Source organism: Talpa occidentalis, unplaced genomic scaffold, assembly GCF_014898055.3.
Source record: "Talpa occidentalis isolate TD23 unplaced genomic scaffold, MPIMG_talOcc4v2.1 talOcc4.11, whole genome shotgun sequence".
NCBI lineage: Eukaryota > Metazoa > Chordata > Mammalia > Eulipotyphla > Talpidae > Talpa > Talpa occidentalis.
The window spans coordinates 41,818,877-41,846,017 of NW_023601104.1; the positions used below are offsets into that span (position 1 = coordinate 41,818,877).

The 27,141-nt window shown below is 41.1% G+C and overlaps 2 pseudogenes; one reads left to right on the forward strand and one right to left on the reverse strand.

Annotated features, from left to right (window-relative positions):
• LOC119238073 (small nuclear ribonucleoprotein G-like) overlaps window positions 1–14,440 on the forward strand; it is a 68,956-nt pseudogene extending 54,516 nt beyond the window's left edge.
• Window positions 14,441–16,689: 2,249 nt separating this feature from the next.
• Window positions 16,690–20,906, reverse strand: LOC119238074 (neuroepithelial cell-transforming gene 1 protein-like; annotated as a pseudogene).
• Between the last annotated feature and the right edge of the window lie 6,235 nt (window positions 20,907–27,141).

The following is a 27,141-nucleotide window of genomic DNA, read 5'->3' on the forward strand; positions in this document are numbered from 1 at the left end:
AGCATTTTACTCTAGAACAAAAGGTAAAACTGAAACAGGCCCCTTCTAATAAAACTTAAAACCAAACTCTTTTTTTAAAGATTTATTTATTTATGCATACAAGAAGGGTGTAGGCCAGAGGTGCCAGGGTGGGGTAAGAGGATTCACCAGAGACAGAGTGGGGAGCAGAGCAGGCAGATCTACTGAATCACGCTGCTGAGGAGAGCAGCAGGAGAGACAGGAGAGGTCTGCTGTCTGCCATGTGGGTTAGCTCCCTGGCCAGGGATCAAACTAGTATTGCAGTGGCTGCCGATAGCTTCATAGTGCTGAAACTTAACCCCTTGTGTTACCAGGGAGGCCCAAAAACCAAACTCTTAAAGGATCATGGTAAACTTCCAGTGACTTAACTTCCGCCAGGACAAATCCAGAGATATTCAAAAGTACATAAGAGAATCTGCAAGGTCTAGAAATATATCATCCATAATGTAGAATTATATACAGTCAAAAAATCGTTAAAAAGTTAACAGATATGTGTAGTGGGGGATTGCAATCCTTATTGAAAAGTAAAAGTAGTTATTAGAGATAGACCCACAGATGACCTGGATGTTAGAATTAACAGACGGAATTTCAACATACCTATGAAAGATATGTCAGGGGACTTATAGGAAAAGATGGATATAATGAGTGAACACTGGGAACTCCAAAAAACTAAACAGAACTCTCATTTGAAAAATATAATATGCTAAAATTTAAGGTCTGTTGGATAAAGTTAACAGCTGATTAACAATGCAGAACATATGGATAACTCTCAAAATAGACCAGCAGCAATCATCCAAATTGAAGTATAATGGGAAAAAAGATTGGGGAGAAGGAGGGAACAGCATCTCCAAGACTGCGGAGCAGTATTAAGGAATCATACCTGGCGTCCCAGGTAGAGAGCAGAGAATGATTCAAAACAGGTATTTGAGGAAATAATGGACACAATCTTTCCCGATTTGAGTAAAAACATCAACCCACAGGTCCACACTCAGTGAAGCTTAAGCCAGATAATTATAAAGAAAACGACTTTAAGCACGTCATAATCAGATTGCCAAAATCAAAGATGATCTTCAAAGCAGCCAGAGAAAAAAGGCACATTACATACAAAGAAGTAAGGACAAGAATTATAGTTGACTTATCAGAAATAACGGGGGCCAGAAGACAGTGGAACTGTCTTTTCAGAGTGCTGACAAAAACCCAAGAACAAAATTATTGACTTTATATGTGGTAAAGTCATCCTTCAGAATTAAAGGAGACGTGAAGACATTCAGATGGTCAAAGCTGAGAGAGTTCATTACTAGAAAACTTGCACTAGAGGAAATGTTAGGAAAAAATCTGGCTGAGGCAGAAAGGAGACTTAGAACTACAGGAAGAAATGAAGAGCACTGGAAACTAAATATATGGATAAATAATAAAGACTTTTATTCTTACTTCAATTCTTTATAGATAGTTGACTGCTTAAAGCAAAAACAACAACAACAAAAAAAAAACCAACGTCACGGGTTTGTAATTCGTTTAGAAGAAAAACATATGACAATTGCATAAAAGAGAATAAGTTAAAGTGATACAGTTGAATGTTTCTTGTGTTACACGTAAAATGGTACAATATTAAATCATGTTAAACCCTAATGAATCAATGCAATGTAATCACTATGGCAACCACTAAAAAACATAACAAAAAAGTTTTGCTTAAAAAATAATAGAAGAGATATAATTGAATAGATTTTAAAATCCTTGACTAACACAGAAGAAGACAGGAACAGAGGGAAAAGCAGAGAGCACAAATAGAAATCATAGAGTAAGATGGGAAACATAAATTCAGGCATTTCTATAATTATATTAAATGTACAAGGATTGTCCACTCAATTTAAAAAGCAGAGATGGTTCAGATGACTAGAAAAAGCAAGATGCTATACTGTATAAAAAACAATTTAAATGCAAAGAGACAGATACGTTGAAAACAAAAGGATAGTAAAAGTTGTATCTTCAAAATGCTAACCATAAGAAAAGTGGTGTGATGCAATTTGCAGCAACATGGATGGCGCTGGAAGGGATCATGCTTAGCGAAATATGCCAGAAAGAAAAAGAAAAATACCGGATGGTCTCACTCAGAGCAGGAATCTAGAAAACTTAAATAAGGGACCAGGAAAATGAATAACTATAAGAAAGTGAAAATCAAAATCAACCAGAGACACTCTTTGGGGGGTGGGAAGCGGGGAGGGGAGGGATTGGGGTCAAAATAAGGGGGTTGCAATTGTATGGGGAATATAAATATAAAATTTATTATAAAAAAATAAATAAATAAAATAAAATTTAAAAAAAAGGAAAAAAAGAAAAGTGTTGTGAAAATGCTAATACCAAGCAAAGTAAATTTCAAAATAAAGAATTTTGTAATAGATGAAAGGATTGTTTCACCATGATAAAAGGATCTGTTTACTCAGCAGCTACAACAACCCCAAATTACATGAGCTTAAAAAGAGCTTCGACTTGGGGGCGGAGCAACATGGCGGCGAGGAGACGCTGCGAGTAAGATCTCCCATTAAAAAAAGTTAATAGGGAGGAAAAGCGGCAGGTCCCAGTGAGAACTGAGACAGGGAAGATAAACGGACGACTCCAGCAAACTGCCCGAAGAAGAAAGTTGCCATAAAAGAGGACGAGAAGGGAGGGAAGCGCAGAACCCTGCTCCCCTCCCCCGCCCACAGAGGCGGCACTCTCCGACCGGCAGAGACGAGGGAAACAACAAACCAAAACGCCCAACAAGAAAAACGGATGCAGCAAGTGGGACTGTGAGTGGAAAGGAACTATTTCAGCCACCACACCCCGTGAACGGGAGCTGAGGCGAACCCTGCAGGATCCGCCGCGGAGGTGAGCTCCAGGCGCCAGTAAAGAGAGCCCCGCCCACCAGGAGGAGCCCAGCACCAGCACACAGCCCCGGCCGCCCGGTAAGCTTGCGCGAAAGCGGCGCTCGGATTGCAGCTGCCCAGGGCCCTGCGCCTGCGACCTAGGCTTGCGGGGAGACGGCGGAGGCCCTCCCTGAGTGAGCAGGAACAAGGTGCCCAGGCAGGGGAGCGGGATTCAAAAGGCGCCATTCCCGCGCCACTGATCTGGGCTATAGCCCGCGTCCTGGAACTGAGGGCTTTGGAACTGAGACCCGGGCGGAGGCCCTCCCTGAGTGAGCAGGAACAAGGCGCCCAGGCAGGGGAGCGGGATTCAAAAGGCGCCATTCCCGCGCCACTGATCTGGGCTACAGCCCGCGTCCTGGAACTGAGGGCTTTGGAACTGAGACCCGGGCGGAGGCCCTCCCTGAGTGAGCAGGAACAAGGCGCCCAGGCAGGGGAGCGGGATTCAAAAGGCGCCATTCCCGCGCCACTGATCTGGGCTACAGCCCGCGTCCTGGAACTGAGGGCTTTGGAACTGAGACCCGGGGCACGAAATTAGGGGCGTGGGTTCCCCACGACGGTGGGGCACAAGGCAGACACAGCACCCCAAAGCCGTTGAGGTGTACCCTACCATCCCCGCTCTGCTCCCTGTCCCACTGGGTGGAAAATCAGCTCCCCAAGGGCTCTAGGAGAGATCTCTGGCGCCACCTAGCGACTTGACCCCAGCACAGGCTACTGAAGGAGCTAGTGGCCAGCTGGGGAGTTAGCCCACACCGGGCCCCTTCTGAACAAGTAGTCTGAGCCCACAGGGAGAGCGAGCACCCACAGCCGGGGCAGACCAGGCGCGCAGAATAGTGTGCCTGAGACCAGAAGCGCAGGGAGTGTGTCCCACATCACCATTTTAGAACAGGGACATTTCTTCAGTAAAGACTACCTGCAGAAGGCTTCCTCAGGAGCCAGAGGTGAGCGGGGGAAGTTCGCCCACGCCAGACCCCCTCTGGCCTGCAGTCCAAGCCCAGAGGGGAGCAGGAACCCACCGCCGGGGCAGACCAGGCGCACAGGGGAGTGTGTCCCCACATCGGCATTTTAGAACAGGGACCTTTCTCCAGTAAAGGCTGCTTGAAACTAACAGATGACTCCTGGAAGAACCAGAGGGGAACAGAGAAGCCCACCCAAGATGCCGGCAAGTCCCAACAACACAGTGTCCCAACGCATACGGCAAATTAGAAAACAGACAGTAGGGAGGAGAAGAACCACACGCAACCTAGCAACTCTCCAGAGAAAAAGCACACCACAAAAAGAAAGCCAGCCCCCAGATTGCAACGACAATAACTTGGAAGAATTTCTGAGCCTTCCAGAAAGAGAATTTAAAATTGCCGTGATTAAAAAACTGACAGAAGTCATAAAGGAAAACAATGATAAGGGAAAAATAATCAACGATCAGAAGAATGCAATTGAGTCCCTAGAGAGGGAAAACAATGGTCAGAAGAAAGAAATTGAGTCCCTAAAGAGGGAAGTAAAAGAAATGCAGGAGATCAAAGAATTAATGGAAGAACTAAAGAATTCTGGGAAAAGCAATGAAAGCAGAATAGATGAAATGGAAGAACGAATAAGTAATCTTGAAGACACAGAAATAAAAAGAACCAAAACAGAGAAGGAAAGAGAAGTACGAAGGAAAAAGAACGAAGAAAGACTTCGGGAACTATCGGACTCCATGAGGAAAGGAAATATAAGAGTTATAGGAATACCAGAAGGAGAGGAGAGAGATGTAGGAACAGAGAAAATATTCAAAGAGATAATTGAAGAGAACTTCCCAAATGTGAAGAAGGAGCTGAAAATTGATATACAAGAAGCAAGAAGAACACCAAACTTCCACGACGAAAGGAAAAATACAGCAAGACACATAATAGTAAAGCTCCCAAGAATCCAGGACAAGGAAAAAATAATGAAGCTGGCAAGAGGGAAGAAACAGATAACATTCAAAGGAAAACCAATCAGGCTGACATCAGACTTCTCCGAAGAAACACTACGGGCAAGGAGAGAGTGGAGGGACATAGTCAACAGACTCCAAGAAAACAGATGCCAACCAAGAATACTCTATCCCGCAAAGCTCTCCTTCCTCTTTGAAGAAAGAATATGGACCTTCCCAGACAAACAGAAACTCCGGAATTTCATTGCATCTAAACCCCCACTCCAAAAAATACTACAAGGAGTTCTAAAGCCAGAACCTCAGAGCGACGAATAACAATGAAAGAAGGCCAAAAAAAAAAAAAAAGTTATTAAAAGAATAAATAAATAAAATCAAAGGAAAGACAAACACAATGGCAAATACAGATGTTAACATATCAATATTAACTCTAAATGTAAATGGACTAAACTCTTCAATAAAAAGACACAGAGTTGCAGCCTGGATTAAGAAACAAAACCCAACCTTTTGCTGTCTCCAGGAAACACATTTAGCTACAAAAGATACAAATAGGCTCAAAGTTGAAGGATGGAAAACAATCCTACAAGCAAATGGACCAAAAAAGAAAGCAGGAACAGCTATACTTATATCAGATAAAACAGATTTCAAACTCAAAAAGATAAAAAGAGACCCCAATGGTCACTACATTATGATCAAGGGGACAATACTTCAAGAAGAAATAACACTCAACATATACTCACCAAACGAAGGAGCACCAAAATATATCAGACAACTGTTGTCCTCTCTGAAAACAGACATCAGAGAAAACACATACGTAGTGGGAGACTTCAACACACCACTATCAACAATGGACAGATCAACAAGACAAAAAATAAGTAAAGAAACCAAAGCTCTAAATAAAGACCTAGAGCAATTGGGCTTAACAGACATCTATAGAACACTAAACCCCAAAAAAACGGAGTACACATTTTTCTCAAGCGCACACGGATCATTCTCCAGGATCGATCACATACTGGGGCACAAGACAAACATCAACAGATACACCAAGATTGAAATCATATCAACCATCTTTTCTGACCATGAAGGCATCAAACTAGAAATAAACCATAAAAAGAAGGCAAGGAACTTTCCTACCTCATGGAGATTAAAAACCACACTACTGGAAGACCATTGGACTAATGAGGAGATCAAAGAAGAAATTAAAAAATTTTTTGAATTGAACGACAAGGAGGACACCAATATCCTAAATGTATGGGATGCAGCAAAAGCAGTAATAAGAGGAAAATATATAGCAATAGAAGCTCACATCAAGAAACAAGAAAGAACGCAAAGAAACAACCTAATCTCGAAGCTCAAAGATCTAGAAAAAGAACAACAAGAAAACCCCAAAACCAGTAGAAGAAAAGAAATAATAAAAACCAAAGCAGAAATAAATGAAATTGAAACTAAAAAAACAATCCAAAAGATCAATGAAACCAAGAGCTGGTTCTTTGAAAAAATCAATAAAATAGACAAACCCCTAGCCAGGCTCACAAAGGAAAAAAGGGAGAAAGCACAAATAAACAGGATCATCAATGAAAGAGGAGAAATCACAACGGACACAGCAGAAATCAAAAGAATAATCAGTAACTACTATGAACAGTTATATGGAAACAAGTTTAACAATCTAGAGGAGATGGACAAATTCCTACAACTCTACAATCACCCAAAGCTAGATAAAGAAGAAATAGAACACCTAAACAGACCAATTACAATTAGCGAAATTGAAATGGTAATCAAAAACCTCCCCAAAAACAAAAGCCCAGGACCTGATGGATTTACAAATGAATTCTACCAAACATTCAGAGACGAATTAGTGCCTATCCTTCACAAACTCTTCCAAAAAATTGAGAAGGAAGGGACAATACCAAACACGTTCTATGAAGCCAACATTACACTAATACCAAAACCGAACAAGGACAACACAAAAAAGGAAAACTACAGGCCAATCTCCCTAATGAACACTGATGCAAAAATCCTCAATAAAATTTTAGCTATCAGAATCCAACAATGTATCCATAAGATAATTCACCACGACCAAGTTGGATTCATTCCAGGGGCACAAGGATGGTTTAACATCCGAAAATCAATCAACGTTATCCAACACATCAACAAAAAGAAATATAAAAACCATATGATAATATCAATAGATGCTGAGAAAGCTTTCGACAAAGTGCAACACCCATTCATGATAAAAGCCCTTGAAGTTCTTGGGATACAAGGAACATACCTCAACATCATAAAGGCCATCTATGACAAGCCAACAGCCAGTATCATTCTCAATGGTGAAAAGCTGAAAGCAATTCCATTAAGATCTGGAACAAGACAAGGATGTCCACTCTCACCATTGCTTTTCAATATAATACTGGAAGTCCTAGCCAGGGCAATAAGACAAGAGAAAGACATCCAAGGAATCCAAATAGGAAAAGAAGAAGTCAAACTATCACTATTTGCAGACGATATGATATTATACATAGAGAACCCCAAAAACTCCACAGAAAAGCTAATTCAACTCATCAATCAGTTCAGTAAAGTGGCAGGATACAAAATCAACACGCAAAAGTCAGTAGCCTTCCTATACACAAACAATAAATCTGAAGAAGAAGAAATCGAAAAGACCATCCCTTTTGTTATTGAAACAAAAAAAATCAAATATTTGGGAATAAATCTAACAAAAGAGGTAAAGGACCTATACAAAGAAAACTATAAAACACTGTTAAAAGAAATAGAAGAAGACACAAAGAAATGGAGAGACATCCCCTGCTCATGGATTGGAAGAATAAACATTATTAAAATGGCCATCCTTCCAAAAGCAATATACAGATTCAATGCTATTCCAATCAAAATTTCAATGTCATTCTTCAAAGAAATAGAAAAATTATTGATGAAATTCATATGGAATCACAAAAAACCCCGAATAGCCAAAGCTCTCCTGAAAAAAAAAGAAGGGAATGGAGGCATCAGACTCCCAGACTTCAAACTATACTACAAAGCCATAATCATCAAAACTGCATGGTATTGGAACAAGAACAGACATACAGACCAATGGAATCGAATAGAAAATCCAGAAATAAACCCACAGATTTATGGTCAACTAATCTTTGACAAAGGAGCAAAGACTATGCATTGGAGCAAAGAAAGTTTGTTCAATAAATGGTGCTGGGAAAACTGGGTCGCTACATGCAAAAGAATGAAGCTTGACCACCACCTCACACCATACACAAAAATCAACTCAAAATGGATTAAAGAACTAGACATAAGACCTGAAACCATAAAATATATAGAAGGAAATATAGGCGAAACACTACGTGATTTGCACATCAAAGACATCTTTACAGACACATCACCCAAAGCAGTGATAGTGAAGGCAAAGATAAACAGCTGGGACTATATCAAATTAAAGAGCTTTTGCACAGCAAAAGAGACAATAACAAAAACAAAGAGAAACCCCACCAACTGGGAGAACATTTTTGCACCCAACACTAATGATAAAGGACTGATCACAAAAATCTACAAAGAGCTGATGAGACTCAACAACAACAAAGAAAATAATCCAGTCAAAAAATGGGCAGAAGAGCTTAAAAGAAACTTCTCTGAAGAGGAAATGCAAATGGCCAACAGGCATATGAAAAAATGTTCAACATCACTTGTCATCAGGGAAATGCAAATCGAAACTACCATGAGATACCATCTTACACCAGTGAGAATGGCACATATTAAAAAAACTAGCAACAACAAATGTTGGCGAGGGTGTGGAGAAAAAGGAACTCTTCTGCACTGTTGGTGGGAGTGCAAACTGGTCCAACCACTGTGGAAAGCTGTGTGGAGATTTCTGGACCTACTAAACATAGAGCTTCCATAGGATCCAGCAATTCCACTCCTAGGTATTTACCCAAAGGACACAGAAACATCAATTCCAAAGAACACCTGCACCCCTATGTTTATAGCAGCACTGTTTACAATAGCTAAGCTTTGGAAACAACCCAAATGCCCAAAAATAGATGACTGGATCAAGAAGATGTGGTACATATATACCATGGAATATTACTCAGCATTCAAAAAAGATAAACACATGCAATTTGCTGCAACATGGATGGCGCTGGAAGGGATCATGCTCAGCGAAATAAGCCAAAAAGAAAAAGAAAAATACCGGATGGTCTCACTCATAGCAGGAATCTAGAAAACTTAAATAATGGACCAGGAAAATGAAAAACTATAAGAAAGTGAAAATCAAAATCAACAAAAAACTATGAACCAGAGACACTTTTAGGGGGGCGGGGGCGGGAGGGGAGGGATTGGGGTCAGAATGGGGGGCGGCAATTGTATGGGGAATATAACAATAAAATTTATAAAAAAAAAAAAAAAGAGCTTCACAGTGCATAGAAATAAAAGTAATAAAACTATTCAAATTAAAAACCAAAAAAATCAATTAATACTTAACACATCCCAGGAACACAAAACCTAAACAAAGATGCAAAGACAGTCTCCATAAAGAAAATATTTTATTTCATAATATTTAAACTTTGGTACATTAAAAAATAACCATAGATAACAATAAAAGAAAAATTACAAGATAGAAAAAATAACATAAAACCAAAAGTGATATGATATTATAATGTAACAAACGGAACAAAAGTAATAATATATTAACTATAATGTATTACACTATATATAAATAAAATTGTGTAATATGCCATGCTGTAGTTTATATTATAATATTATTAGTATAACAACAAAAGGTCTATTAGCAAATTCCAAGGACATCATCAAATCAAGAATTAGTCACTTCAGACAGAATTGTTTCAAACTGAAATCCTGTACCCTACTCTAGCCTTAGGCAAAAGTGTGATTACTTCTCCCGTGATGACAGTACCTGCTTGATCACTAGACGGCATCACAAGAATTGCATAGTTAGCTCTCAGTGTGTAACAACCCCCCCCCAAACATGGTCATTTAACCAACAGTTTTTTATTATTTCTTGGAAACGCCGCATGTGAGTGGGTGGTTCTGCGAGCACGCGCTGGACCCACCGGTGTCTGTAGTCACCTGGCAGACAGTGTGAGTCATTCTAGATCATCCAGCCAGAGTAGGACCAGAAGCACCACCCAATCAACACAACACAGAGTGGTGAAATAAATAATAAATGTTTACTGTTTGAAGCCACTACGTTTTGAAATGATTTGTTATGCAGCAAAAGTAATTAATACAAACTGTCTGAAAGGGCTTTTTGATTACCCATGCATTATATGATGATACACGAGGGAAAATAAACATGTCCTTCCTTAAAGACCCATGTAGCCTACTAGCAGAAATAGGAATAAACATGCAATTAGTTGAACTGTTGTATTATGGTCATGACAAAAGTACATTTTGATGACAGAGGTGAGCCAGGGGTTTTCTTGGTCACTGCAACTGTGGGCTAGACTTGGCAGACCCAGCCCTGCTCCTGCAGCACAGGTCACGCTGGGTTCACATCTCCCCTCAACCCTGTACCTGAAGCCCAGAAAAATTCCTTTTATAATAGGAGAGCAAACTAAACTCTGGGGAGACTTAAAATCATTCATTAGAGTACAGGGAAAACTGTAACTTCTTTGTATATTTATTTTTATTGTATCTTTTAAAAATTTATGTTTTGCTTAAATTTTATTATACACAAAATATATTAGTACAGTCCTACAAACGTAAAATTTAAAAATTTATAAATGCTCAAAATAACTTTTATTGATAGCATTGTAGACATCTGGAGAGACCCTAATGCAGACACACCTCTAAATTTCTACATTCCAGGCAACCCAGCACACAGAATATGTATCTCCTTCTAACCCACTTTGAAGGAAATGATCCTCAGTTACTATAGCCATCAGATCCCTCCCTTGTATTCTTTCCAGAAAACATCTTCTCAATGGTGTTAAGAGGTTGTCCTTTTTTTTTTTTTTTAAGATTTATTTATTTATACATACAAGAACTGGGGTACAGGCCAGAGGTGTGGGGTGTGAGAGGATTCACCAGAGACAGAGTGGGGAACAGAACAGGCAGACTGACTACTGACTGAAATACACTGCTGAGGGGAGTAGCAGGAGAGACAGGAGAGGTCTGCTGCACCATGAAGGTCACCTCCCTGGCTGGGGATCGAACTTGTACTGTAGTGGCTGTGGTGAGCATCATAGGTTGCGTCTTAACCCCGTGTGCCACTTGGGAGGCCCTTAGAGGTTGTCCTTTAACAGTAATTGGTGAAACACTTGTAATACACCAGAGCTAGACCCCAGGTATAAGTGGTGAACAAGGTGTAAGGTCCTAATGGACCTTACAAGTTGTCTTGTCTGTTTGGGTGGCTAAAACAGAATGTCATAGAATGGGTGGCTTTTAAACAACAGATTTGTTTCTCACAGTTCTGCAGGCCAGAAGCCCAAGGTCAAGGTTCCTGCAGACTTGGTACCTGGTGCAGAGCTGATTCATAGATGACCATCTTCTTGCTGGGTCCTTCCATGGCAGAAAGAGGAACAAGTTTTCTCATGGCTCTTAGAAGGGGACTGATTCCTCAGAGGTTTACCTTCATGACCTCATCTAATCTCAATTGCTTCCCCACAGGCCCTACCCTCAAATAGCATCACATCAGAGGTTAAGGTTCTGACACATGAATTTGGGGATGCACGTGTTCAGTCCACATACAGTCACATCACCCAAGTCTCTTCCTGGCAAAACATTATATGTCCACCTTCATGACATAGAGTCCCTGCTCCTAACCTTTCCCTGATCCTGAGAAGGAGGAACACCGAATGGTTTCTATAGAAAACTCAGATCAATTTTGATGTTTTGATATATCAGCAAACATATAAGGGGGAAAAAAAGAGAAAACCTATAGGTATCTCTCCTGAATTGAGGGCAAATAAAAGCCCATTCATTGTCCCACTCTCTCCACCGGGACCAGGTTTCCCCTGGTTGCTTCTGGCTGAAGAAAGCAGGAAGGAGAGCTTTAGGAGAGAAATCCCTTTCCAACACTTCCTTCCCTCACCAGAGGGTGAGGCCAGGTTGTTCCCTGAGCCCTTGATCATATCCACAAGCTGAATGCTGCATGGTAAAGAGAACCCATGCCTCGAACAATAGGCTAAAGAAAGGAAAGAAAGAACCTGGTGCCCTGAAGGAGGGGTGAGGGAGGAAGAGAGGTTCTTTTTGATGGTATCAGTGTTGCTCTGAGTTTTGAAGGGTCAAATGATACCTGTCCCACTCACCACTGCCTTCCTTACATCCATGTTTTTTCCCTATTTTCTATTCTGCTTATCCCCATACTGGAAGCTGTGCCAAGGATGAAAGAAGGAAAACATATGCTCTTTATGTATGAGTGCTGGTAAGAAAAAGAGACAAACCCCCCAAAGGGGAGGGCGTGTTACGGTACAGCAGAGATTTCTGTCTCTGCATTTGTTCCTTGCGCTATCTTTGGCACCCCAGATAGCTCCAAACATGGGCTAGGCCTCATGAATATTTGCTGAATGGCTAATCACCCTCTGGTGGCCCTGCTTATGGCTTGCATAAATGGCCCTCTGATTTGGTGATACTGGGCAGGGTGGAAACTGAAATCATCAAGTTTGTAACTTCTGGATCTCTTGACCCCACCACAAGCAGTGAATAGAAATGCTTGACAGAGCATTTTTAAAGTGCTGAAAAAACATAACTGTCAATTCAGAACTCTATTTTCAGTGAAAATATACTTCAGGAATGAAGGTGAAATAAAGACATACTCAGATGAAGGAAAACTGACAGAATCCCCAGCCAGCAGGTGTGCGCTAAGAGAACTGCTAAAGGAAGTCCTTCAGACAGAAGAGAAATGATACAGGAGGTAACTTAGAAGGTCAGGATCGAGGCAAGGATACGGGAATGATAAATGTTCACTCAATAAAATACTGTTCTTTTAAGTTCTTGAAATGTTTTATGGTTGAAAATGTAAATTATAACTTAGTCTGATGAGATATTTAATTTACATAAGACAATCATAGGACAGTGAAAAAGGTAAGGGGTCCGGCAATGTTTAAAAGATATTAAAATAACTCAAAAGAAGGCAGGTCACTCTGATACCAAAAGTGTGGGTTTTCAACACCAAACATTTCTCTAATTCTCTGTGGACACCAACTGGGTGTCCTAGAATTTAAGTTTGACACTGACTCCCCTGAATCCCTCAATCCCACAAGCTGCCCTTGACTTCAGATACCAAGTGCAAGCCTGGGTCTTTCATACTTCTGATCAACCAGCTATAAGTCAGGAGTCTTCACAAGCCCCTCCTCAGTTTCAATAATTTACTATCTGAAATTTTGATGTCCACCAAGCCTCTTTTTAAAAGTGAAGCCAGGAAGCCTCAACTTCCTCTTTCCTTCCACAAACCCCCCAACTTTACTTCTCTTTGAGGCAAACTCTAGGTGTCTACCTGAATCTGTGTAATCCAAATTTCACTTCTTTAATACCAAATAAATATGCGTTGTCTTTTTTTATTGCCTCCTGAATTCCCATAGAACTCAGGGAAACGTTCCATTCACTACTATCAGTTTATTATAGAAGACACAACTCAGGGACAGCTAGATGGGAGAGCTGCATACTGCTCACTATGTGCGGAGGAGTGTGTAGCTTCCATGTCCTCGCTTCAAGCACGTCACTCTTCTAGAACCTTCCTGCGTTTACCAACACAGAAGCTCTGGGAACCCCTTCATTTTGGATTTTTGTGGAAGTTCCATTATGCAGTCACAATAGATTAAATCACTGATCAGTGATGACTGAGTCCCTCTTTTCTCCCCAGAGGTGGGGGGTGAGGGTGAGGGAAACTGAAAGCTTCAACTCTCAAATCACAGGGTTTTCCCTCAGAAAACCAATTCCCACCCCCTAATAGTCACCTCACTAGCATACAAAAGACAATCACGAAGGAGCTTCCAAGAGCTTTAGGGGCTCTGTGCCAAGATTTGGGAAGATGATCAACTAGACATTTCTTATGTCACAACATCACAGCAAGAAAGGTGGAGAGGAAGGAGCAAAACACAGAACAAACAAGCAAAAACAAATGTTTAAAATGATATAGCTACACCCAATATATATATCGATAATTGCATTAGAAAGAACAAGATGTAGCTATATCCACGAATGTAGAAAAATCTCCACAACATTGTTTTGTTAAAAAAAAAAAAAAACAAAACTACCAGGTTACAGAACAAAATACTCATTACAATACCAGTTAAGTTTTAAATATATTTTACATATATCTCTATATGTCCATTCCCATTGACAGTTCTTGAAGTATATTAAAACTGAAAGTAGTTCTCAGCAGGTTTATACATGGGGAATGGGAGAGAGGCCCTGAATTTCATCTGGAGGCATCTTTCTGCTGACTAGTAGACACCATGAACAAAGGTTACCTTCATAAGTTGAAAATTTTATGGACAAAAGTTATCATTGAAATTAAATGGTGGTAGACATGTCCAAGGAAAAAATAAAGGGAATTTGATCCTTTTATGAATCTTGTGGAAGATGCCAGAATGATGTTGGGATGGTGGTGATAGAAGGAAATAGGATCATGTTAGAAGCCTTGGTCAGAGTATAAACAAAGTCTGGGTTCACCAGAGATATCAGTTGCTTCCACGTGCCCCCTCTCCACTGCATCTTTTTACTATGATATAAGAACTGGGTCATGTACATTTTCTTATTGAACTTTTTTTTTTAAAGATTTATCTATTTATACAAGAACTGGGGTACAGGCCAGATGTGCAGGAGGTTGAGAGGATTCACCAGAGACAGAGGGGGAACAGAACAGGCAGACTGACTGAAATACACTGCTGAGGGGAGCCGCAGGCGAGACAGGAGAGGTCTGCCGGCCTTATTGAACTTTTTAATTAAACTTTTGTAATAGTGAAAAAAAAAATGGTTCTTGAAAAGTCACTAAAATTAGAGAGGAGAATCAGAGTCAAGAGAAACTTTTTTCTGTGTCATCATTTTTATGACAAGAATGTATTTATGTATTACTTTGTCATTAAAAATAAATGAAACTGAATTACTTTTAAAAGAACATATTGTTCACACTATGCTGGTGATACCATCTGGGAATTAGACATTTTTAGGTCCCATGACTCAGGAGTGTGCCCGACTGTTTTCAGCAGAATTTATGAAATGAAGTTACTAGTATTACAATCTATTCCTATCTGTGCCACTTATCTCCTCCCATTTTTATCCACCTTCCCAAATTTAATGCTCAGTTCTGGAGACTTATAACCCTGTGAATCCGACCTCCTTTCCCTTTCCCCAGACAACACTAATTTTCTAGAATTTAATATATTCAGAATTTAAAATATACCCGGCTATGGCTTTTATATTAAATACAGTAAGCAGGTTTTTTTACTACCACTTGTAAAGTGACTTTTAGAATAGTGTCTTTCAAATTGTAGGTCTCAATCAGTAGTGGATCACAAAAGTAAAACAACTAGTCTCAATTCACATTTTTTAAGGATGATTATGTGTTAATAATTTATATTATTTTATATGATAAAAATTCCATAATTAATTTACACAGAATAATTATTTGGATTGATCTATTGATAGTTTTGGGGTTTTCACTAGCCAAATATATTTCACAAAATAGTCAACATTTATTTGGATCGACCAACATTATAAATCTGCCATGACATAGGAAATTTTAGTTCTTTCTCCCTTTAAAGACTAGGATCTCATTTTAACAGAAATATTTTACAATAAAAAATTCAACAGTCTTTTACCACCTTATGAGTAAATCTACCAAATTGACATAATATGGTCAAATTCTCAACACATTTCATTGTTTCACTTCAAACTCATTACTTGCAGGTATTATAAACCAAGGCAAATAAAATCCCTTCCCCTCAAACCTTCTACTACTAACTATATACCCTCAGGTTTAGCTTTTTCTCTCTTCATTCACATTCTGGCACAACCAGAACATTTTTATTTTAAGACAAATCCATTCTCCTTTTCCTTCTTTTTTTACTTATTTCCAGTCAATTGCTTTCCCTCTTGTTTTCAGACACCACTAAAACTTTCAGCAAACCATGAAAGCAGTTTTCTTTCAGTAATCCAGAATATGCTGAGTCATTTTATGTGTGTTCACCACCCCAAAATATTACACTTTCAACCTTGGAGTTTTTGAAATTGGCTCAAAATCAGTGTGACTTGGTTTCACTTTGTTAGGTTAATATGATTTTTTAAAAATTATATATGTCTGTGTATAATCAAGGAAGAAAAAATACTTTAAAGACATGTCAATTTGAAAAGGCATTAAAATAAAAAAAAAGAAATACTTAAAATTACAATTAAAAAAATAATTGGCAGGTTAAATGAATGAAAAATTAGGAATGTGCAGTGAAAAACAAACTTATATAAAGCATCCTAGTTGATAAAATGGAAAATCTATTAAGTTCGATGGCTTGTTTCCCAAGGAACTTAAACCTCAGTGTAAATTCTAAAAGATTACAAACATAGATTCCACATAGATTTCAGATGCCAATGTTAAAACTGGAAAGTCTACACAAAGTTTATCAAAGAAATATTGGTAATAAATATTTCATTTGATTAAAATTACCAGATTCGCATGTTCTGAATTATCTGAGAACACATCTTAAAAACTACCAAAATAAAACAAACCCCCCTGCAGTTGAGTAGTAATCTGCATATATCTATATCTGCCATTAAAAAAAAAGGAAAAACAACCAAAACCACAGAAGATGTTAAGATTGGTATTAAGTAACCCTGCAATGTTCTCATTACATGCTCACATGACAAGGAAAAACAAACTGTACACTTTTATAAATAAAGTCTCTCCACCAGTTAATGTACAGGGCTTCCTTTATACCAAAGTCTCTTTCTATTTGCCACCAAATTGGGCTTTGTCCCTTGCTTTTCGGAAGCCAGGTTGTCATCCATGGATTTTTACACTCTTAAGCAGTGGGCACTGCATTTCAAAAGCATTTCAAAAGCGCCACAGAACCACATTCTGAAGTGTCCCCATTAACTCTGACCTGAGTCACACTAGCTGCTATGGATGCACTTCTCTGGCCTCTCACATTGTGGGCAAAGGGGTGATTTTTTTTCACACTCCTCCTGGAGGTCTGGCGAACCCTGCAGCTCAGCTGGCCTAGACACCTGCTGGAAAGGGCATGGCAGCTTGGATGTAACTGAACTTCAGCTGCTTGTGGAACACATCCTTGGCGTGTAGGGTGTGAGACTGCCCTGGAGGGGGGCCTTGGAAACGAGCTCTAAAGATATTTTTGGCTTTATCTGAGTTGCTCAAAGCCCATCAAAAAGACCTTCCCATCCTAACATCTCCACCCTGCAGGTCTTCCAAAACCAACCCCTGGACTGGGGTGGTTGCCTGTAAACCTGGTAAGAGAAACATTCAGGACCTCCCTGGTGGCGCAGCGGTTGAGCGCTGGGTTGCGAAGCTGCCCGCGGCCTCTGCGGCGCTGGTTCGATCCCCGACTCCTCCCCGGCCACAGGAGGAGGGTCCCACATGGCGCGCAGACCTCTCCTGCCGCCCGCTGCTCCCCTCAGCAGTGTACCTCGGTCCTTCTGCCTGCTCTCTCCCCACTCTGGCTCTGGTGAATTCTCTCACCCTCCTGCGCTTCTGACTGTACCCAGTGCATGTATAAACAAAACAAACAAACAAACAAATAAATAAAAAAGAAAAAAAGAGAAACATTCATTTTATACAACAGGCTGAGTCAAAACCAAGATGTCATGCAACAGGAAAAGGCAAAGCTCATGTCCATTTTATTCTTCAGTTCCCCATGGCAAAGCAATATTTTGCTTGTTTTAATTCTATGATCCTTCTGCTTTTCATCCGGATGCTCCAGACTGTCAATGTAATATTGGCATTCTGATTTGCCTTTCCTCAAGTTGATAATTGAAAGAACTCCGTGCATTACTGATAACGTTTCCTCCAGAAGCTGGTGGTCTTTTGGAGTATGTCTCAGAATTTCTTTTAACAGTAAAGTTAAATTAGATTACACGACTTCAGGGAGTATTAGGAAGCCCCAAAGTTCTAGTTTTTGACTAAAGGGAGACTCCTGACACAACTGAAGGAATTCCTGGACTCTTGGACTCCATTTCTTTTGATTAAGAAGAGCTTTGGCAGCCAGATGGTTACTAGAGCAGCCTTTGTAGGCATGCAAGCCTGGCAACAAGTTCACTAAAATGTGACCAATCTGCTCCTCTGTTCTACCAGGCTAGGTTGCCTCTCCTATTCTTGTAACACATCTTCATGCAGAGGTATGTAAGCATACAAATCACTAAATATATGTGCAAGTTCTTCTATTGACATAATAGACAACTTCAACAGGGCGTTGTGGTAGGATTTTCTTGCAAACTTGAGATCCTCAATTGAATACTGTTTCTACATTTCATATATTGCCCCCTGATGTTTGATTTCTTTGGTAGTTACAGACTCCTTCATAGCTGACATCTAACACCTCTCCCCACAGGTCACTGCTTCTCCTCTTGGCAGACACTGGGACTGTTGATCAGCATGATAACTTCTGCGCAGAAGCCTGGGATCTGTTGTCACCATGAAGGGTAAATGACTATATTGTCTGACCAAAGTGAAGTCTACTTTGGGTCTCCAACTCAGTCTCCCTGGCACCACCCAAAAGGTTGGGTGGTGATGGGTGCCAGGGGCTGGTGGGACTGGCATCTCCCTCACCACTCTGCACTGAGAAGTTCCTGTCAGGAGAGCACCACTGCCACCACCTTCGGGAGAGTGGGTTTGAAAAATTACAATTGTATTTTAAAGATACGAAACAACAGAAAAATATCAGAGTTACTGAAACTACAGTGAGAGTGAAAACGGTTTTGTGAAATTTGTGTGTGTGTGTGTGTGTGTGTGTGTGTAGTAGGTTGCCATGGAAAAATGTACTTCTTTCTGTGTGCCTCGGTAAAGAAGAGGAGGTGGAAAAAGGTTTAAAAACACAGCTTTGGTGAAAACATTTTAAAGAAACTTGCTGCAATTTACCTTCTTTCCTTTTGATGGTTACACAATACGTATTTAATGACTAAGCAAAGATTTCTTAGCTATGTACACTAGAAATCTTAAGTAACTGCAATTTTTACAAACAATGCTCATCATTCATTCAGCCAATATTTATTTCATATCTGTTATATGCTTGGCCTCAGCAAAAAAATCTTGGAAAATTTCAGGGGGAAAAACCCAGTCTCTTGCGTAGAACAGTGAACATAAATAAGCAATATGTTTAGACAGGGACTTCAGGGGGTTTATAAGCAAATTTCATGCTATGAACAGAGAGAAGTCCCCATGAACTGTCTCCTGGGAGCAGGTGAGTGGCTGGAAATAATTGCAGGAATAAAATAGGCCACCATGGTGGTGCACAGCTCCACCTCAAGATTGGATTCCTGGAGTGGGGATGCAAGCCTTCTAGAACCAGAAAATATTCTTTCTACCTGGAAAAATTTGGTGCATGCTTACACCACTTAATTAACAAAAAAGGGATTGGAAGCAATGATGACTGTGGATTTTTAAAAGGAAGGAAGAAAGAAGGAAGTGAGACAGGGAGGGAAACCCATATTAAAATTGTGGCAGAAACAGTTGGGCATGGTTAACTTTATATTGAGCTTGTCTTTGCTGAAGCAACACAGTGTGATGTCCAGTTATGAGTCATGCATTCCACATGCAGAAATAATTGACCTTAAGTTAACTTTCTGGGACTAAGAAGACAAGAAGAGGGACCCCAAGGACTACATATTCAGAAGCCAGGGTAGTATCCATCAGGAACCTTCAGTCATTGGTCACGCTCTGGTGATTTCAGCACAGTCCATGTTCCTTTGCCCTTAGTCTGCCCCTTAGCCAATAAAATTTAACTCCTCTTATCTCAACCCTGCTCCCCACAAAATGATATAAACGCCTCCCCTTTCCTGGGCCAAAAATCAAATTTGAGATTCTTGCTCCTGTCTACTTATAATAAACCAATTCACAGTACACCTTATCTTTTTTTTTTTTAAGATTTATTTATTTATGCATACAAGAGCTGGGGCACAGGTGGTGAGAGGATTCACCAGAGACAGAATGGGGAGCAGAACAGGCAGACTGACTGAAATACACTGCTGAGGGGAGCAGCAGGCGAGTCAGGAGAGGTCTGCTGCACCATGTAGGTAGCTCCCTGGCCGGGGATCAAACTCGTGCTCCAGAGGCTGTGGACAGCTTCACAGTCTGCTTCTTAACCCCTTACTCCACCAGGGAGGCCTGAGCCTTATCTTCTTTCAAAATGCTGGTGCCATATTATTGGCTTTATGCACTTTGAGCAGTGGCTTGGTATCAATATTGGTTCAGATGTGGAAAATAGTCACTCCTGAGAAAAAGAGTCCATGGTGTGCCACTGTTATTCTTCCATGGTGATCCAAGGCCAACCATTGGGAGGTTGGCCAACTATGCCAGTTTATAGATGAGTTGAAAGGTATAGAGAAGGGGCAGTCCTGGGAGAAGTTGTAGCTACTGAGGTATCTCACCAAGACCACCCTAATGTTCCCCTGAGTTTAATAGAAACTTAGACTGACCAGCACTCCAGATCCCTTACTGCCCTTTTCTTAAAGAATTTATTTTTGAAAACCAGTAATTATAATTTCTCACTCTACACTTTGAGAACTCAATCCTTTTTTAAAAGCATCTTTTTAGGATGTTCTTAAAACCCAGGGAGGTTTTTCTCAAGGACCTGGGATGTCAAGGAAGATACAGTCCTTATCTCCCACTTTCCTTGGAAAGGAAGAAGTCCAACTCTGGCAGGTGCCTTGATCCAAGTTGTGAAACTATTTCCTGTCATGACGATACCAGAATTTACTTTTTCTTTAGGTAAGGCAAATTAGCAAAGACAGATAACCTACAATACCCCTGCCCCAGCTCTTTTTTTTTTTTAACTTTAATGGGAAGGAAATTTACTATAATTAGGAAACAACACAAAAAAGACGAAGAACATAGTTGTGAGTCTGCTAGTCTTAAGCGGCCTGCTCAGCCACCATTATGGTTACCTGCAGTTCTGCATTCCTACAAAAAGGTGAGAACTGTCTAGTCACAGTTATATGAGCCAAACCTTACAAGGTGCTTTTCATAGCAATCAAGAGTACAAAGCATGATCACTCTGGGAAGGGTATGCATCAAGAGGTATGACCAGGAATGCCCGGGGGGCGGGGTGCAAGGACCGATGTATGACAAGAGACCCCAGAAGCTTATCAGTGGAATGCCTTGTTGATAAGATTAGGACTGGGGTCTGGGGTCTAGTTTCGATTACAACACTTGGTCATCAAGCTGATAACATGGTCAGCAGACTCATGTACCCCCCAAGCCCTAGATGACATTCCTGAGTTTCACCCATCCTTTTCTCCTTGTCCTCCTAACACATGTAGCTGATGCTCTATGATTTTTCTATCAATAAAAATGGCCAGGATCTTGCTCTCAGCAGCATCCTACCTTGTGCAGCCTGCTCCATGACTCCCCTGTCTTTATCAGTATGGTGTTGCATGACGCAACACATAGTTTCTAAATCAAGCACCCAAAGGTAACCATCCCCTCATGGGTAAAAGTCTACCCAAGCAGGAATGGCCCAGAACAAGACCCCAGAGCCTGTCACAAGTTTAAAGCATCTTCCAGTGGGGACCCACAGAAAAGGATCAGAAACAACCAGACAAGTCTGAAAGAAAAAGAGCAAAATCAAAATCAGGACAAAAACCACCATTGTCACCTCCCCACGGGTCTCTCACCCACATCTGTCACCCAGTCCACGACCAAAAGGCAAGCGCAGTTTCTTCACATATCTCTCTGCTCCAAGTGCCTCCTCCAGGTCTCCTTCTGGCTCTGCATCCAGCTTCCTTCCTTCCTCAGTCTCCTCTGCAGCTTCTTCTCTCTCTGCTCAGCTCCACCCTCCTTGGGTGGGCCTGCCCCTGTTCTTAAAAATTCTCCTGCCCTGTGTTTCCACAGGGTTGAGTGCAGACTGAGTTCTGGCCTCTATTCTTTGTTGCAATAACCTTGAACAAAGTCTCATTGCCTGTTTAACTTTATCCAGGGAATGTTTTGCTTTGACATAACCATGGTCTAGCCTGAGGGAAAAAAATGCTGGGAGTTGAGTAGCTGAATCAAGATCCCCCCTCTGCTCCCAAATTAGAGATTTGGTGTCAAAGAGCTTTACCCACTTGAGCATCAGGAATTTTCACCTGCAAAATTTAGAGATTGGAAAAGATGATCTTCAAGATCTCTTGCAGCGTCAAGGTTTTTAGATGGCTGGGTATGCATGATTGACACTAAATAAAAGAACAAATCCTTAGATAAACACATGGTGATTAAAATTCAGGTGTGTTGTCATGAGAACTGAACAACAGACCATACGCTGCTGCAGTACTCTTCCCTTGTCCTTAGAAGACCGAGGCGCTCTTTGGAAAGCATGGATTTGGTTCCCAGGTGGAAAACATTTAAGTTCTGAAGGAGTGACAGACCCCAGCCCCAAATACTATTACTCCTTGAACTCCCCAGGGATGCTTGTTTTCAGGCAGGCACCATTGAGGCATTTTAAAATATTCTTTTTCCACAGACTCTTTTCAGTTGTCATATAAACTGCTCTGTTTTATCATGAATCAGACACCAAGACAGCTAGTGAGGATTTGGAACACTGAAGGTCAGAGCAGGGATAAGGGTGCAGATAACTAGTGAAGGTTCTGTGGTGACCACTCCATCTGCTTAATTTACTGTGCACTTTTATTGTGAAACCTATCACCATCCACTCATTCTCCACAAGCAGAACATCATTCATTCATTTATCCAGAAGAAACACTTAGAACCTGTGATGGGCCAGGCTCTGTGCTGGTTACTGGGGACAAACCTGCTATAATCAAGACACTGCGAGCTCTGTCCACATAGATCTTACTGTTCAAATGGGGAGTTGTGTATTAAATAATTACACACACAAAAATATAAATTTAAATTATGATAAATTCAGTGGTAGCATGAGTTGGAGTAGGGGGTGGCGAGCTTAGTCAAAGGTATCATAGGAGGTTTCCTTAAGTAGATTAAAAATAAACTGAGGACAAAAGTGAGGACATGGAGAAACTAGAACCCTTGTATATTGCTGATTAGATTACAATATGGTATCACTGCTATGGAAAACAATAAGGTGGTTCCACAAAAGTTAAACATAGAATCACCATATGATCCAGCAATTCCATCTCAGGGTATATCCCCAAAAGAATTAAAAGCAGAATCTTAAAGAGATTTTTGCATATTCATGTTTATAGCAGCAATATTCCCAGTAGCCAAAGGATAAAAGTTCCAAGTATCCATTGATGGCTGAATGGATAAAAAATATGGTGTACAAGTAAAATGGAATAAAGGAAGAGAACCTGACACATGCTACAATATGGATACACTTTGAAGACATTATGTTAAGTGAATAAGTTTGTTGCAAAAAGGTAATTTCGTAGAGACAGAAAATAGAGTGGCGTTTGCCACAGCCTGAGAACAGGGAGCTAGTGTTTAATGAGTACAAGATTTCAGTCTGGGAAGATGAAAAAAGTCCTGGGGCGGGATGGTAGTGATGGTTGAACAACAAAGTAAACTACTTAATGCCACCGAACTACACACTAAGAATGGTTAGCGTGCAAGTTTCGTATGACATGTATGTTGTACTGAAAAAAAAGCTTGGGCTTGAAAGATGCCTATGAAACAGACGGGAAAGAGGGACACGAAGAGACTGTGAGCACGAGCAAGAACATACAGCATCTTGGTTGGAGAAGAGCTTCAATGATGAGAACTAGAAAGGCCCTGAAGCTGGAGGGCATGGGCTGGCAGCAGGCAGGGAGATGATGAGAGGTGAGGCTGGAGAGGTGGTTACTCTCCTGACCAACCAGTCACCCAGCCCTGCAGTCCAACCAGAGAAAACTCCCCGGGAACCCTGCAGCCCGGGCTTTCCAAGTGTCTTCTGGTAATAAAATGAAAACCATCTCAAGGCCTCCCAGGTGGCGCAGGGGGTTAAGACACAACCTATGAAGCTAAAAAAAAAAAAAAAAAGACACAAACTATGAAGCTATTTGCAGCCATTACAGCATGAGTTCGATCCCCAGCCAAGGAGCTAACCCACATGGCGCAGCAGACCTCTCCTGACTCGCCCGCTGCTCCCCTTAGCAGTGTGTTTCAGTCAATCCACCTGTTCTGTTCCCCACTCTGTCTCTGGTGAATCCTCTCACTCCCCCCACCCCAGTTCTTGTATGCATAAATAAATAAATCTTTTTTAAAAAATTAAAACCATCCCTTGACTGGGCACCTCCTGCCAGTCCTGCGACCACAGGTTCTGACCTGGATTAGGACCCTGACTTTGCCACTTGCTAACTATGACTTTGAGCAAGTTACTTGGCACCTTAAGCACCAAAATAATCATTCCTGCACCACACAGTCTTTGAGAAGATTCAAGGAGCCAGCACATAGGTAGCATGTTCAAAGTTCAGGCAATAAATTTAGGTCTCTAAAAAATGTAACTTTATTCTAATGTAATCAAACATTTTTTTATTTTGAGCCATCATTTTGATAAATTGATCTGCCTATTAATCTTGGTCAATACAAGGTAACCCAGGGCTTTCATTTCAGAGACTTCCCAGGGCATTAACATTAGCAGGAAAGAGCCATCTGATCAGACTCAAGAGTAGGATTGAGGGCAGCAGTTTATTTCAGATCCCAGGAAGCACCAGCAAGTGAGGGGTGATGTGGGTCACAGAAGGGAAGGAAGCCAAGACTAAGTGCCAGTAACTACTCTGAGCTACTGCTAGGTTCGCCAGATAAAACACAAGATTCCTTGTTGAATTTGCATTTCAAATCAACAACAAATCATTTTTAGTATGTATGTTATAAATATTGCAAAGGACATCATTATACAAAAAAGGTACTCATCATTTATCTGAAATTCAGATTTAACTGAGTGTCCTGTATTTTTGTTTGCTAAAACTGCCAACCCCAGGTACAGGCCTCATAAAAACCTTTCACAGAGACCTCCAAGCTGGAAATTACTCTGAGGTGTGTCCAGTGACAGGTGACGGAGATGGGGTATTTATTTACTTTCTTCCATTCATTATTGGTTGAGGACTTCCCTGGCATTTCTGGTCTCCCCCATTACCAAGGGAACAATCTTTGGCCAGCCAAGTATAGTCACAGGTGCTGGCCTTACATGAATGTCTGTGGCAACAGTAGGTGCTGGGAAAATGGACAGGCTCTGGCGAGGTCTGCTACATTGTTCCTCATCACAGAGCAAGGCAGGCACGCACTGTGAGGTCAAAGCCCCACGTCGTCCTTAGTTTTCTTGGGCCCTGATACCCAACAGCTTATGAGCTCAGATGCTATGCTAAAACCAAAGAAAATGTGAGTCCGTACAAATGGACAAGAGTTCCCATGTGACACACACACTCACATCTGTTTTCTTTTTTTTTTTTTTTTTTTTTTTTTTTATTTTTTTTTTTAATTTTCTAGAGGCATGTCTTATTTATTTATTTATTATTTGTTTGTTTGTTTGGTTTATACATGCACTGGGTACAGTCAGAAGCGCGGGAGGGTGAGAGAATTCACCAGAGCCAGAGCGGGGAGCAGAGCAGGCAGAAGGACCGAAGTACACTGCTGAGGGGAGCAGCGGGCGGCAGGAGAGGTCTGCGCGCCATGTGGGACCCTCCTCCGGTGGCCAGGGAGCAACCGGGGATCGAACCGGCTGCAGAGGCTGCAGGCAGCTTCGCAACCCAGCGCTCAACCGCTGCGCCACCGGGGAGGCCCCACATCTGTTTTCTTGAGGAAGCAGTCCCCATGTGGCCCAGACACTAAGAGTGGACATCTATCCCTTTCAAATTCAGGCTCATTCACACGTCAGACCTCGCATTAGCCAACCAGCCCCCAAAGTGCCTGTCCTGCTGAGTCCCAGCAAATGGAAGAGGACCATGAGAGTTGAGGCAACTAGAACCGACCTGATTTGTCTCGCTCCGTCCTGAGTGAATGTTATTACACAGCAAGGACCTCTGGTCACAGAGCTGGAGGAATGATCCAAAAGCTGTCTGTCTGCTATGTTTCTGCTGGGAATAAGAGTTGCCCCCAACCACCACTGTCACCTCATCACAGGAGGGGGTTTTGGGGTCTGGAGCAGTGTTCTATCAGAATGGCTCTCAGTGAGGGGGACACACTTTTGTATTCCATGGAGAAAGGACTTAGAAGCATACACAGTGACTGGAAAGGTTGGGGAATACTGTTGCTGGTTCATGAAATCAAGAAGGGCTTAATCCTATGGAAGCTGCCGGCATTAACCAAAGCTGTCTATACCCCAAAGCAGGCGATTTGAAAGAGGTGATATAAATCATCTGTCTTATGTCCAAGCACCTGTTCACAGCTGACACAGGACCACTCCTGCTTTCCAGGTGTCCTGTGAGTGTTTAATTGGCAGGCTCTACCTCGCAGCCATCCAGGAGAGTGATACTGGGAAGGGAGCTCCAGGCCTCTTGCAAGTGGAGTGGAGAAAGGGACAAGGACGATGCCCATGGACACATTATAATCAAACTTTTCAAAAGACAAAGACTTTTGAAAACAAGAGAGAAGCGGATCACCACATACCTGGGATCTTCAACAAGTTATCAGCAGATTTCTTACCAGAAACTTTGGAGACCAGAAGCCAGTGGGGTCATGATATTCAAAGTGCTAAAACAGAAAAGAAAAAGTCAACCAAAAATCCTACATCTGGTAAAACTGTCATTCCAAAGTGAGGGGAAATGAAAACTCTCTATATAAACAAAAGCAGAGGGTGTGTGTGACTTCTTCAGAGACCTACTTTGCAGGAAATGCTCAAGAGAGTTGTGCAAGGTGAAATGAAAGGACACAAGGCAGTAACTCAAAGCCATGTGAAGAAATAAAGATCAAGAAAGGCAATTAGATGGGCAATGATAAGATTTGGTATTATTGTAACTGTCCTTTTTATTTTCTACATGATTTAAGAATATGACAACTAAATGTCATGGGTAATTCCAGATCTGCAGCCTCTGTTTGGCATTATTGGCAACACTTGAATGAGATCTGTGCATCGTTTTCTCCTGCCTATCTTCACTCTACTAAATACATGGAAGCAGATGCTAACTGATCATTGTTATTAGCTTCTTAGATGAGTCATTATTTACCTAGATTTTTTGAATCTAGGTCATCAAATGACAGCATATAATCGTCAAGTGAAAGATTTAGGAGAGATTATTAGAACTGCTAGCAGACCACATGTTCTTTGC